Here is a 15,794-nt window from a genome sequence, read left to right as displayed (position 1 = left end):
CTGCAATGAAATAGTCATGTGCTAAGGGAGGGAACAGGAGGTGGGTGGAATTGCCTTAAGAAAGGCACAAGTTAAGCAGAGGTGCGGGTTGAGCATGTGATAAAATCATGAAAGTTGTTAGAACCTCCAACGTGACAGAGACACAGTGTTACAGTTCTGATGCAAAAAATAAATAATAATGAATTCAGCTAATAAGACGAGCCACGCGTGCTAACGAATGTGCCGGTGCCCCCCCCCCCCCCAATTTTTTTTGTACAGCTGTTTCCACCTGCTGAGTATTTTCTTCCTTTGCTTTGTCTTCTCCTTCTGAATAAAAGAACATCCGGGCGGCTATAATTAGCTCCGTCACTCTGCACTTGTGAACATGGTGCATGCTGCCACGTATTTCTCCGTGCTCCCGACACCAACCACTCGAGCAGCTGTTTTCAAGCTTTGTGTCACTCACTTTTCATTTACTTTCACTCACAACACTCTCCTCTATTATTTAACCTGTCTGTAATATTCCACTTTAATTCCCTATTCCCTTTTAGTCTCACTCTCTCCTGTGGTTTTTCCTCGTTTTTTTTTTTTTTTTACTCCTTCACATGATGAAAAGATTTCAAATTGGTGTTGCTAACTAATGGCAGTAATCACAAAAACGCTGACCTGTTCCATATTAAGAGGGTCACCTGGCTTCCAAGCTGCCAGATGGGCCTCTGCAAGGAGAGCTAGGTGTGATCCATGCAAATGTTGTGCAGGTGCTCGTGTGAATTAATTCAGGAGAGTGTACATTTTTTTTTTGCTTGAATATGTTGTCAAGTTTACAATAAATAACACAAAGCGGGTGTATGTTTGGAAAAGAAAAATGCAAAGAAAGGAGGAAGACTGCAATGGACAACTGCGGTTTAGAAAAACAAAGTATTAAATATGCAATCTTAATTCGTTATGGTGTAAAATGAATAAAAACCACTAAATATAGCATCATGTTAACACCAGTCAACACCAACTGAGTGACCCGGTGGGATTATTACCGATTTTACTTCATATTGTGCATATGTGATTGTGTGGGCTGGAAGGTGTGAGGTCATACTGTGTATTGATCCGTCCTTCCTAAATCGAAATAACATCAAGTTTTTCTGAGCATTTGAATAAATAGCCAATGCTCTAAATTTGAGTTCCTGAGGAGCGGCTTGGACCTGCAGATGCGCCTCTTTTACTAATTTGGATGCTTCGGTAAAGAGGTCTTTTATCTGTCATTTTTGCTCATATACTCAACTCCTTTTGACCGCCACAGAAAACACAACGGACAATGGCTCTCGACAGGACGGCAGCTCGTTTAGTCTGTATTCACATTGTACGGAATTGCTCCACTTGTGAATGTCTTCCCTCCCACAGTCCCAAGCAGACGTCTTTGCACGTTAGCCTTGTGTTTGGAGAAGCATAAACAGTTCAGGGAAATGCTGGATCAATGTGTTCGTGTGGCAAAAAAAAAACCCATAAGGAAATGCGTCACTCTCCCAGCAGGTTTTGACTGTGTTATGTTTAAGATATACGGGTTTATCTTGATTTGATTTAAAAGAGGAATAACATAATCATTCTTTGACAGCTTGTGCATGAATTATGTGATGCCTGGTGTGTGAAGACGCCCATAAAGACTCCCTGGACGCTATGTGTGATTTCCCACTCCCATAGCTTCGTGAAATAAAGTGTCATCGATTCACTTAGGTGAATGAGATTAAATTGGCAGCGCATCAACGCACATGCTGATTGACTGTAATATTTTAATTCCTCCATGTTGAATTGTTCTTTGACTTAAAGACGCAAAACATCTACAAAATACTACTAATTAATTTTACAGCTCAAAAAGAAAACGTTGCGGGTTGTGCTTAATGCCAAAATGGCAGTACCACCTCATCTGTAAACACAGTTGGCCACGCTCTCATTTTTGTCAGAGCATATTTTGTCTCCTTTTTTTAGCATTTCTACCTAGGTTCATCACTCACCCGTGTTAGCGTGATAAGTTCACGTCAAGACAAAGGAGTTCACATTTGCGGGGCAATGAATTATGTTAACGGCTGGCTGTATCTGGAAGAGCTGTCACTTCCAATTTTAGCTAAAAAAAAAGCCAGTGCGCACACCGTGAGGGGGTAAAGCGACGGTGCCCTCAAATTCAGGTGGCACTATTCCCCTGTCTGGGATGTGTCAGGCACACCCTGTCAACTCTCACTCCTGCTCTGGCGGATTAGTGGGAACTCACCCACTGCCTAAAACAGTGTGTCTTGAAATCTGACCCAACACCGTGTTTAAGTACCCTAAAACAGATTTATTCCTATTTCACACAGGATGCAGCTTTTCTAGCCTCAGTGCCACTGGTTCAGCGGTCCAGGAAACATACATCATCTCATGCCGTGCAACACAGCCAATCGAATACGCTGTTTTTGAAGTACCCTCAAAGAGTAGAATGTCTTTTTATTCCTTTGTGGGAAGCCAAAAGGACCCCCACACAAGGATGGGCAACCGAGGAAAGAGGATCTGCTGCTGAATCCTGGAAGTAGTACAGGATGATGGACGATACGCTTAGACCTAAACATCACATTAATCCTCCGGCCCAGTGTGACTCCCCCAAGGACACAGCAGCGTTTTCTCCTCAAGCCACGAGTACCGGGTAAAAAGACAGGCATATTGCAAAGAGGAGGACACGCCAATTATCAACCAGCGGAAGCCAGTCTGGCTGGTGTGGATCCAGGAAATGGAGGAGGAGAGGAGAGGAGAGGAGAGGAGAGGAGGGGAGAGGGGAGGGGAGGCGGGAAAGGAGATCATTGGAGCGAGAAGAGCGCGAGAGGAAGGCATTAGAGAGAGCCGAGAGGTTGGAGAGCAGGAAGGACGGACTTGCATCAGGGCCACTGGAGAATTCATACGGGGGGGGGGGGGTAGAGAGGAATTCATAGAGAGTGCAGCAGAAGGGGACTGACTGATGGTCATTTCACAGACCCTTCAAACGCACATGGCGCCACAGATGAGCTGTGTTTGTATTCCATCATTAACAAGTGTCTTGTTATATTTGTAATCCAGTAAATGTGTTAACCGGTACTTTACGTTTTCTTTTCAATAGATTTCACATACAATCAGAGCTAAAAGGTTCGACGCAGATGACACAGAACTATGTCTAACAACGTATTCCTTCCACAATGGAAAATTATTTATTATTATGATTTTATTATTTATTAACAATAACTTAACACCAGGCAGCGATGCCAAGGATTCAAGTCTAATTCATTGTCTTTATTCAATTGAAGCCCATTCGGGACAAAAGAAAATCGATACCTGTTGAGTGTTTTTTATCTGCTCAGGTTGCATTATGATACATTACATTACATTACATGTCCATACCTTGCAGCAGTAAATCACCAATCCTATCACACATACAGCATAGTTGATAGAGGTGTGGAAGACTACAGCTGGATGATTCATTTGATCGGGTCAAAGTGAGGAATCTCTCTTGCTGACCGAAGCACCTCTGATGTGTGCATTTAAACCGGGACGCCAAATGACTATATCATTAGATCAAAGACAAAGGTGGAACAAAGACAAGTGAAATGGAAGATACATTCGGGATTGTCAGGTCGATTTTTAAATCCGGTGGTTATGCAACACGCTGGATTAATTGCAATAATGTTTTCATACAGTTACCCGGAGCGTATGCAAATTACAGCTTTTGAATTGGACATACATTGCCCGACAATGTCGGTGTACTGACAAATGTGTGATGAAAACCTTGGACTAAGTACCTGCTGGGGGTCCTTGGTATTCTTGTCATTGTAAATGGCCTAGCAGCTCTTCCCAGGATGAGGATTCTTCTTTCGTCCCTTTTGTAACCAATTGGGCCCGCCTGGCTCTCTGAACTACCTAGAGGCCATGAGCATTTATTACTTTCTTCTAATATCAAGGAGACCAACGAGATCAGCAAAGCAATTAATCACAAAAAGTCAAGCTGCTGCACAGAGTGTAGGATGAAGATCGTTTTGTATTGTACTGTACCTCTGCAGCTTGAGGGCCGTTTTTTACACGGAGGCTCTGGAGAGCTGTTGGCCTTATGATAGCTCGACAGAAGCTTGGAATGCTGAAGAAGACACTGGAGAGTTGCAATTGATGCCTCCATGGTTTGGCAACCAGTGATGGAATTAACATTAATGAAAGAATCATGACATGATTTGCTGTGGTTAGTGCCTGTGGATAATACAATGCATCCACTTTGTGTGTTAACACAGTACATCGTGGTTCATCAAGGGATTGTGTTGTTGCAGTGCCACGTTGGCCAAATGGACAAAGCTCTGAATTGACTCCGCTTCAATATGTGTCTAGCTTTTTCTGATACATTCATGGATGAAAGGTTATGTTATTGTCACCAAAGATAGAAGTTCCTCTTATAGTACTCTGCTTCAGGTTACCATGGAGTCTATACCCAGGTCTGCTTGTGTGAAACTGATATGGGGAGTTGAGCACGGTGGCACAACACAATGAAAATGCATACTACATCAACCTTTCATTTTCCATTTCATTTAACAAAGTCATTTATTACCCCACACCATTTACTTCTTCATTATGTTGACAAAAAGCCACCATTATGGATGTTGAAATTTCAGGGAAAGCAACAGGACTTTATCCAAATTAATTCTTGGCTTTAACCAGCACCATGGTTTTGATTCTTAAAATGTTGCGTCCCATGCTCCATTTACTTGGCCCGTACCTCACACTGAGGTTCATAATTGTAAAAGAGGCCGCTGTACATGTTTGGCAACAACCTGATATTTTTCTAATATGTATTGGATTCATGTTTTCTGCAGGGGTGCGATGCACATTCATTAAAAACACACGTTTCCTGAGTACTTTGAGTTTGTATCGCCTCATAACAGAAGTAACATTGATAGAAACAGCAACATGTGCAGTGTTTCCTTTTGTTTACATCGAGCACTCCCACCATTTCCTAAAAAACGCATTGTGAATTGTAAATACTCAACAGTTCACGCTGTTATTTCGTCCCCTCTGCCTAATAGAGCTTCGGTATCTGAAATAAATGTAGCTTAAGCGCAAGTTCAGTCAGGAAGACAACCAGTCTCACTCTGTTCGCCTCCTTTGCAATTACTCTATCAGCTGATTGGAGGCGGGCACATTTTAGTAACCAATCAGATTCTACACACGGTTTCCTTAAGCCAATCACGTTGTCGTTGTCAATCTTTAAAAGTGTTCTCCTCTCTGTTGGCTGTCAGCTGTCATTTCAGCGTGTAGCTGAAGCGAGGCGAAGCGAAGCGAAGCGAAGCAAAGCAAAGCAAAGCAAAGCAAAGCGTTCAATTAGCGGGTCCGGCACCACAGTGTTGCGGTAAACTCCAAACTCCGATTGGACGATGATCGATTGTGGAGAAACTAAATCAATAATCTGAGCCGTCGTGCAGCCCGCCGAGGTACCGGCGTAGTAGCACTCGCCTACGAGGCGCAGCAGGAAGCAGTTACGCTAAACGTAAGAGCGCGGTACCAAGCCTCCTCTGCCCAGGTGTGAGTGGGTAAGGCTCACAGCTGGCAGACGGGCGGAGTGAATCGGAAACAGACCATTATGTTTTTATGTAACGTCATTCACCATAAGATATAATCCAAGGCACAATAAATGCATTCAGCAGAGGGTACAGAACAAGAAGCAAGAGAGTACAAATAAGTAAGAAGCCAAACTACAAGTGCTTTATTAAGAGCCAGGGCATAAACAGTCGGGTTGTTGTTAAGGGGTTACGTTAGATCTCTCTGAGGGAGCGACAAGCACTCGCTACGCGGGCTAACCGGGAGAGCGCTACGCCCCGGACGGGCTCTCCAGCTACTGCGGGACATCGAGGACGGGAATCTCCTTCATCTCCAACGCCTGGGAAACACGCAGCATAGAAGCCTCTCAAAAGGCTAACACGCGGTAAGGCAAGTCGACGCTCCCCATCCACGTTAAACTGCTAACATAACGACACGCTCAGCTGAAGCTCCGCGATGCAAAGCTATACCCCGGTTAGCATGTATCCGGCCGTCCTCTATGTGATGCTAGCGCAGCGTCTGGTTAAGTAAAGTACCGCTCCACGGTGGAGCACGTAGCTCTGGCGTTGTTTGTTGCGGTGTAATGTAATGTATACCCTGAGGGGGAGCATGAGCTAGACTCTCACAGAGCTGGGTAGCGATCTCAGCGCGAACTACGGGAGTAATCGTTCTGCCACCAGTAAAGCCAGTAAAGCTTTCAAAGTCCTCAGGCTCAGTCCACCGCATTGACTACAAGGAAGGGATCCTCTACACGACCATAGCAGAATAACGGCTTCACCTGGACTATTCTATAGGCTATGATGTAGATAATGTATATGTCGTGAACGCAAAACAAGGACCAGACTTGAGACTTTAATCAAAGCAATATGACAATGTTTATTTGTGACAGGAGTATTCAGTCCTGCAGTCATACGTGCACGGACCTGTTTCAATCTGTCTAGCAACAGCAATGAAAGGGCGCTTAATTCAAAGTGCGCTCGGAATATAAAGTCTTTAAGAGCATTCTTGATTGGTTCACTTTATGACCTTCGGAGAGCCCCATTGGAGCACAGGGATGTCCATCCCTTCAGGCTCTCGGATCATCACGTCTCCTGTTGTTCATGAGTTCACTGCATACTTGAGACAGTTTGTGTGTGTGAGACATGTTAGTCTCAATATTCTGTTTTATCTACATTTGACCCTGGGAGTGCGTGCAGTTCTTTAGCAACAGGTTCACTCCATTTTAAGGATGTTTTGCGTGTGAGCCATGGTCACCCCGTCCCATGTATGGACGTGACCCTGAGAGTGTGTGCAGCCTTTTTATCAACATGTTTGTGTGCTCCGGGTCATACACAGCCTCCACTCGTTATTAGTATTCAATTATTGTTCAAGTGTAATTGCAGTCTAGCGTGAGCATGCATGATTATATTTAATCCTCAACATATAGCATAAATAAATACACTACAGGACCACTAGCAATAGAATAGAATAAAATAAATAATGGTATGTCTGTATGCAGGTACATGGGTTTTGAGGCTTTCAAGCAAAAGAAGTTAATAACAACTTGGACAGGAAGCTTTCAAGGAACTCTACTTTCTCGACAGTCAACTGCGGTCTCTAGCCGTGCGGCATTGGGTTACCCAGCTCCGATGGCCTGTCAGCGACGCGTCAACCACCTGCTTTGGACATGGAACAGTCATTGCGGCAGCAAGAAATCTTCGGGTATGAGGTCCTAAAGCCTAGTTTATGGTCCTGCTTTTCAGAGAAACGCAGGGGCGTGCTTGGTTCCACCCTCTTGCGACCAATGTTCTTGCGGGATGCGATTGGTTGGCTAACATCCTTTCCATCCATCCTTTTCGCGTAATACCGGCATTTTAAAGGATGCTAAGCGATTAATCAGATTGAATAGCTTCTGTCGGAAGTAATGTGGAAATAGGACCACTTATTCAACCAGTCATTGGCAAACTACAAGGACACCCATAGGGACTCTAATTCATGGCGGGAGATCTCTGCAAACGTCGGGTGGCTGGTTAAGGGGTCCGATAGTTCTGCAGGAGAACACGGGACAAATATGTCCGCGAACAGCGGAAACAAATGAACAAACAAACGGCTTTCACACACCAGACGTCGTTCTCTGGGTCGTCTTCAACAAGGGACGTTGCTCCACTGTGCTGGCAGTGAAGTTCTTTGAAGCACGTGCAGGCCCCTTTTAGGAACACTAATTGGGACGAGTCATCGACACAAGTGCGCGTAAGATGGAGCTGCATTGCAGCACCATGCAAGCTAAACTACACTCGCAGCATGTTGACGAGAGATTGCGTTAGAGTGAGAGGCTCTTTTGCCATATGCTTCATCTCAGGCGGACCTGCGTTTCCGTTCTGCTAGCAGGACATGGCGTCTTTGCAAACTGAATCTGGCAACAGGATCGGTACGGACAGAGCATGGATGGCAGGGGTTTCATATGATTAGGGTAACCGCCACAACAGCGGTTCTGATCAGCAACTTGAGACAATGCAGGCCATCGTTTTTTGGGGAGGTTCAGTCAGAGCTACAGCTGGCTAGACCATGGCCTCCTTTCTTCAGATGATTGCATTTAGTGTGACAATAGAGTGCAGCATTAATATCAACTAAGGTTAAAATTCTTTTCTTAGCTGGCTGAAATATTAGATGGTCCACTTAAGGAAGTTAGTATCTACAGTACGCAAGGCATTCGTTTAGGGGCAGCTACGTCAAACTATAAACAAAGGTATCTCCTCTTCATCCCTGCCACTAATGGGACGTTGAACTGCGGCAACCCCTACAGTCACAAACATCGAGGATGGTAAGGTGGGTTCAGGAAAGCTCTTTTCGTTGGGTGGTTGCCGATGTAGCAGTATTCCTCATGCAGGGTGCTGCAGCACTAAATGGTTCCCACAATATAGGCAGGGGATCTTCTCTCGTGTCCCTAGAAGTCCTTGCACGCCCGAGGGTTAGACTCGGTAATCTGGCTCAACTTGACAAGTTTGCAGTTCTAGGAAGTAGCAACTGCACTAGCACGTCGAATGGCAGCTGCTATCTGCTTTAGCTACTGTTAAGCATTTTAAACCCCCCTATCTTCGCAGGTTGCGCACCGGCACTGGAGGTAGATCTAACCTGCGTTTTCTGAGCGCTCACCCCGGGAACGAGTCACTGGCAGGTTGCGAAATGTCGCTGCAATTTCCCGTCTCCAGACTTCCTATCGCCGCCCATGCGGCTCCGGACCTGGCCCATGCTCAAAGCTCCACTAGAGGCTGTCCTACACACGCTCAATACAGATAAGGGCTAGAGCTGCAGCAGCTACCCAAGTGAGTGACAAGCTCACCGCTGACAGGACGGTGGTCAGCGGCGGCGGCTGCTGCGACGTTCCTCCAGCCTGACCATAACACGGTACTTGCAAGATCCCTGAAGCGGTAAAAGAACAGGCAATCATGCATATAACTGGTGGTGGTGGTGTATTCCCTTGGCAATGTGGGGAGGTCACTTCAGCGTCCCCTTACAGTGGACCGCCGTGGTTCCTTAGTGTCCCTTGGAAGAGAGGCCGTAGGGTCCCATCAGGAGGTCATCATGCAAAGTTTGTGGGCCATGTGTGTAAGACCCACCATATGCCATGATTCAAGTGAGGGCCGTATGTGTAAGTCCCAGCAAGATGTCATCTTTACTATGGAGGGGGCCGGCTGTGTAAGACCCAGCAGATGACATCAGTCAAGTGAGGGCCGTATGTGTAAGTCCCAGCAAGATGTCATCTTACTATGGCGGGGGCCGAATGTGTAAGACCCATCAGGTGACATCATTCTAATGAGGGCCGTATGTGTAAGTCCCAGCAAGATGTCATCGTTGCCATGTTGAGGGCCGAAGGTGTAAGTCCCAGCAAGATGACATCATCCTAAGTTTGTGGGCCGAGTGCGTAAGTCCCAGCAAGGCAACACAAGTTTCAAGGTCTGGGGCCGATTTCGTAAGACCCATCCAGGTAACCTTCTTTCTAAGTCTCAGTCTGGTAAACCCGGTGGGCGATCGGCAGTCCATTGCGACGTCCTATTCTGGGCTTTGACTCACCAGATCTCTTACCTCTGTTTTGACATCAACCCATGCAAGTTTAACTTCAGTCATGACTAACTTTTGGCGTTTGCTTAGGAATTTCACTACGGCAATGGGTAAGGTATTTATTTATTTACTTATTCGTAGAAAATAAATGTCTTTTGGGGATTGGGCTTATTGGTCCTCACTATCCCTGCCTTCGGGGATAGTACTTCGTGATGGAGTCGCCAATCGCCAAAGACCTTGCACAATTCATATTTTATGCTTGTGGAATAAATTATTGTATTACTATTAAACGAGTCTCTCCTGATTGAAATGTAGCTTAAGCGCAAGTTCAGTCAGGAAGACAACCAGTCTCACTCTGTTCGCCTCCTTTGCAATTACTCTATCAGCTGATTGGAGGCGGGCACATTTTAGTAACCAATCAGATTCTACACACGGTTTCCTTAAGCCAATCACGTTGTCGTTGTCAATCTTTAAAAGTGTTCTCCTCTCTGTTGGCTGTCAGCTGTCATTTCAGCGTGTAGCTGAAGCGACCCTCCTCCACCCCTGTCACCTCCAGTTGGCATCAGCGTTGTTCCTGGTTCGTCATCAGGTTGCTGCTATTGTTTACACCACCTCCACCAGTGTCTGGACTCCAGGGGGATTGGGCTTATTGGTCCTCACTATCCCTGCCTTCGGGGATAGTACTTTGTGATGGAGTCGCCAATCGCCAAAGACCTTGCACAATTCATATTTTATGCTTGTGGAATAAATTATTGTATTACTATTAAACGAGTCTCTCCTGATTGAAATGAATTGATATTCATGTCTAGCTGATTTTCTTACACAGATCATTCAAGAAAAACAATAATCCCACTGGGAAATAACTTGTGAGTCCCTGTAATGAATGATAGTTGAACGCTTTTCGGCGACTAGATTAATCAAATATTGCTTGGTACGAACAGCATTGTCTCCCCGCTAAAGCAGCACTCGGTTTATAAAGCGCAAAGCTGAGGCAGTGGCCTGTGATGTAAATAAGCGCCCTCATTCTTCCTCCTCTTCTATTGTGTTCATCAAGAACTCCGCACTGATAAACGTCTCCATAACCTTGGAAAAAAGTCAGGCTGAATACATCCTCAGGAAGTCAGGCTGTCAGCTAGTGGTTGAAGTCAAATGCGCCTCCGCTGCTCTCGACAACCTCCACCACGCACACAAGCCGCGCATCACTCCCCGCACCAACTGTTATAAAAGAGCGGAATCTGGAACACATCGACTTGGAAGCTGATAGTGGTTGACACATTCTAAGAAAAACACACAGTAAACAGCATTTTTCAACAAAGGTTTTGAACTTTGTGGGCACATTTCTACTTTTAATTGCCCTCTAAAAGCTCTAATCATATTGGACACCCTGCTACGTCACAATGAAGCTTCCTCTACAGTTCCATTTATCTGTGGCCCAAAACAATCAATCCTGCGCTATTTAATTAAAGGGCAGGCTCAGATTTCATCAAGTCTGTGCAGGGGTTTCTCCACGTGCACCGAGCTTCTCTGTTGAGTGTTTATGTAAGGAATAAAAACTCTGGCATTGTTGGCATTTATCTGGATGTATGACCTTTTTAACATGCTTTCATTTGGGGACCATCGTGTTTTCTTACTCAAGCAAGGGTTTTGTGAAAATGCCACCGAGCGCCAACGTGTAATGTCAGATTAATAGGGAGGTGGTTAGATACATATGTCTCTCAACAGCGGATAGGGTTCATATTCAAACGGACCCTGCATAGAGAACAAGCAAATGGCCTATACGTTTTTTTATTTTTTTATTTGAATTGTTTTAGTTTGCAAACGTGTATCGGTTTCTGCTTTTCCATTTTTTTTTTATCTTCGATTCCTCCTGCATGGCATCAGTGGTCACACAAAATAAAAAATATCAAGATATGGAATGTCTCAGTGTTCTAGCGTCAACACACAGTCCACTAAATCCTATCGGACCAAAACTAAGCACTTTTCTAACAATCGTTACCCTCAACTGATGCTACACACTCTCCTTAATCATTACAGATTGATGAAAGAAAAAGATTACCGGGGTTTCAAACGAATCAGATATCTGACTGGCAATAGCGAGAAGTAGGCAGTGAAAAATAAAATAATACAACATTATAGACAATGTATTCTTCCCTGCCTATTGAGTGTACATTTGAGCTACTGTATGCCACTGGAAGCCTTATTGTGCTCTTTTTTTCACTGCTGCTCTCCACCTCCACACCTGTGCTGCATGCGGGGGCGTCGAGAGCAAAGTGTTTCTTCGTAGTATATGTGACTACTGTGTAATTTGCATCTGCGGTTACTCCTTGTCTTTTACATTGCGTATGCTTTGTTTCAGTCGAGGTTGTCCCTTCTCACGGCCAATTCATTTCCGACTTATTTCACACACAATATCAACTCATCATATCCGATTAAATGTTTTGAGCGTTAAACTATCTGAAAGGTGTGATAAATTAGGCTGTACAACCATCATTCAAATGTTGTTTATTTGCTTATTTACGCTCAGCTGTGTTTGATGAACAAAATGTATTGACTGAGGATAGCGCAACACAAAGTGAATCCTCTTTGCATCACATCATTATGCGCACGTTTTCTCACTTAAGAGTGTCTTTGGTCAATAACCGTCTGCTAGAAAAATATTTCAAATCAATCAAACGTTGATTTATTAAATCATGGTGGTGATAACAGCAGACAGGGTTAAGAACACTGTGTCCAGCCCTCAACGTGGAGTCATCCACCTCTGTGTGGTGATGGAGAAATGATAGTTAATACAATTGTTAGTGTCAAATTGGAATCACCTTGGATCTCCTTCCTGACTTCAATAAGATACTGTTTCCATCAGCTCGTCTTATTTTCACTGCAGCTACTAAAAGCAATCTTTTGGAAAGGTTAGTTTTAATGAGCATTGAGGTTTTGTTTTGATAAAAGAGCATGAACCTCAGTTAGTGTGTGTGTGTAGGTGTGTGTTTGTGTGTGCGGGGGGAGGCTGCATTGACTCCTCATATATCAAAAGCTCTCACTAGATAGACAATAATGATCTGAGATGTGGAAAGGTAAAGCCAGTGGGAATCTAGAGGCAATTTTCTTTTTATGCATTCTCAAACCTGCATTGCAGCATTTCTTTCTTTTTTTTTCGCTAATAGATGTTATGGTCGTTGACCCAACAGTTAAATCAGAGTTTGCGACAGGTTTGTTTACAAAATATCTGTCCGACGGCTCTTGTTACCCGCCTTCCTGGGTTTTTGTTCCTGTCCATGTCGCATAGACAGGTCCCACGGCTCAAGCTGGTTAGTGAAATTCCCAAATAGCCTGGAGGAATGTGGTCAAAGCTGCAAAAATAACCCATGTTGCAGAAGAAAAAACCCACCGCTTTTAATGGATATTCTTTCCCTTATGCCAAGGACAGTGTCAGCCACAATGCAGTTGATTGGGACATATTTGGGTTCTGTAATTGACGGGCAGTGCCAAAAAGTATAGGTCATCCACAGCCAAATTGAGAGGGTCAGACGCATCTTGTTCTGCCTTGCATGTGTACAGATTTAGCTGGCAATGAGAGAGTAGGATCCCTGTAATGGACAGCTGTGCCTGCAAGCGAGGAGATTTCAATTTTATTCCAAAAAGTTTCATGCAAAATATATTTTTAACCAGGGAGTTTCTTGTTTTTTTATAATCTTAAATCTATTCTTTTTTTAAAATCTAAATTGTACATAATCAGCACATATTATCCTTACAGGTACATTATACAGTACTCATGAATCTTGCAGGGATCCTTCTATGCTGTACTTTGCAGCGGACCTTGCAGATGTAGCTTCTCTTTAGTCTGTTGCTCTTAAAATGTTCAACAACGTGAAATAAGTAGCTTGTATGAAATCTCTGCATTTAGGGTAAACAGCACACCGCATTAGAGCGTGCAGTGGAGAGAAAGAGAGAGAGAGAGAGAGAGAGAGAGAGAGAGAAATATGTGTTTTAGGCTCTTGGCTGAAGCCATCCAGTGCACTCACCGAGCTCTAATGGTTTGGCATTAGGGAGAATACATGATCAAAGATTACACACCAGCGGGGTGTGTTAGGGTAAGAATCGCCTCTCGCCCTAGCAGGACTTCTCCTGGGAGGAAATATGCAGACACGCGTGTGATGCATCTGAACTGCATTACGGTTCGGGAATATATCGTGGAGTCATGTCTACTTGAGCAGGAGAATTAAGACCTTCCTCGTGTACACTCTGCTAGCTCCATCAGCACTGTTTCTGTTGTTTGATCTCTTAGCACAATTACCCACTCCCTCTAATTGGGTTTGCTCAGTCAGCAGTTAAACCGGTTAAAATTATTGTGAATTTACTGCCAGTTAGTTGAGGGACCATTGGTTGGCCAGTGAAGTGAGTCTCCTGGCAGCTGCGAGAAAAAAAAGGCCCGCTACCCTTCAAATTGAATTAAAGGTAAGATGCTTCTACATTATGTGGCCAACAAATATCTAAATAATACCACACAGCAAAATATTCGCGCCATGTGACAACTAATCAGGAGAAAGCTTTATAGAATATGAAATCTATGAAAAATATTTCTAACTCTTTGTATTAATACGAATGTGCCTTTTAACACAGGTCCCTCTGCCACTAAGTTGAATGTTTATTAAATTGCAATGGAGATAACTGGAATTCACCTCCTTCCCCTTACTTGTCCGTATCCATTAAGAAACAGTACAGCAGACCCGTCCCGCTAGCTATAATCTACGGCCTGTTATTTTCTACTAGCGGGTCCACACCCAGAACGGCACTGTCATGACAAAAGAAAATCTGAAAATAACAGGCTGTCACACCGCTAAACCATTAAAGTAACGACACTGCTATGTGGATTGTGCAATAGAGCTCCTCACACTGAGTGAAAGGACATGAGACTCCATTATCCACAATTTCACTTGGGTTTTGAGGAGATGCGATCTCACTGGCCATGTCAGCGTCACTTATATTTGCACTTGACATTTGAAATAAAGTGACCCTTTGATAATACGTTGGCCTTTTCAGAAGATGGAGTACACACTCTGACCTACAGAGAAGTCACAGAGAATTCATGTTCCCACATCTCATTGTGTGTTTTTAAAGTTTAAAGTTAGTATAAATCCTATGACTGTAATGAAGAAGCAAAAAGGAAGTTTCTTTTGTAGAAATATATAAATGTGCCACGGAGACGTACTTCCAGTGTGACATTTCAAATGAGATGCTTGACTGTGTAAGCTTTGAAAACCAGTCAGTGGGGAGAGGATTTACAGTATGCAATCTTCAAATAATGTCAAGATAATGAGGCAAAGACAAAGCACATAATGATGTCATTACAAACACATACTTGCTCAGAATAGGAAACAGCATTAATAACACCCGTGTTGAATGCAATCTCCTTTTATTGTTCCATAAAACGTAAACACAATAAAGTAAACCCAAGTTTAGCTCATGGGCCTTTTTCTTTGAGGCCTTTTGATCACAGTGGGGAGCGTACGACAAATGGACTTTGATGGTGATGCTAAGGCTGAAACCTCAGCCAGCACCAGTGTGTCTGTGGCTCCTAACTGCAAACAAATTTCCCAATAAATCAAACTTTCACTCTAAATTGTGTGAGGCCTAAAACGGGGGTTAATCAGTACAATTCTAATTAACCTGTTAGGCCCCAACCCTATTACTCACAATTAAAAAAAAACAATTATAACCATGGGAAAATTCATATTGATATCTCCTTTCCGTGGTAAGAAGGAAATTAAATCCATTGCAACATGTTTATATTGCCATTCTGTAGCACATGCAGAAAATATGAAGAGTTTATTTATTGCCTAAAATGAAGCCTGTATGTTCAAATGCAATCATCATAAGCAACAACCAACGGGAATTGATCAATGTCCTCTACTACTTCACTAGAACTATTGCATCATTGCCATCAAACTTTAAAAAAAACTTATCTCCTCTCCGCTGGGACCCTCCTTCACCCCAGAAACCTCCAATCAGCAGCAAAGTCAGGCTCCCGATGGGGTTGCAGCAACTTTCTTCACCTCCACCAACAGTGTGAGGACTCCAAGGGGGGGAAACGCCTTCAACCGACCTCAGCATCGCCACCGCTGGATTATCCTCCGGCAGGATGAAGTCATGTCTGCAAAGGCCCGATTCATATTTATACACAGCCTAACTTAGAGTTAATTTTCCAGTGTTGGGCA

This window comes from Pungitius pungitius, chromosome 18, assembly GCF_949316345.1.
Source record: "Pungitius pungitius chromosome 18, fPunPun2.1, whole genome shotgun sequence".
NCBI lineage: Eukaryota > Metazoa > Chordata > Actinopteri > Perciformes > Gasterosteidae > Pungitius > Pungitius pungitius.
The sequence above is the reverse complement of the archived record's forward strand: the minus strand, read 5'-3'. Positions refer to the sequence as shown.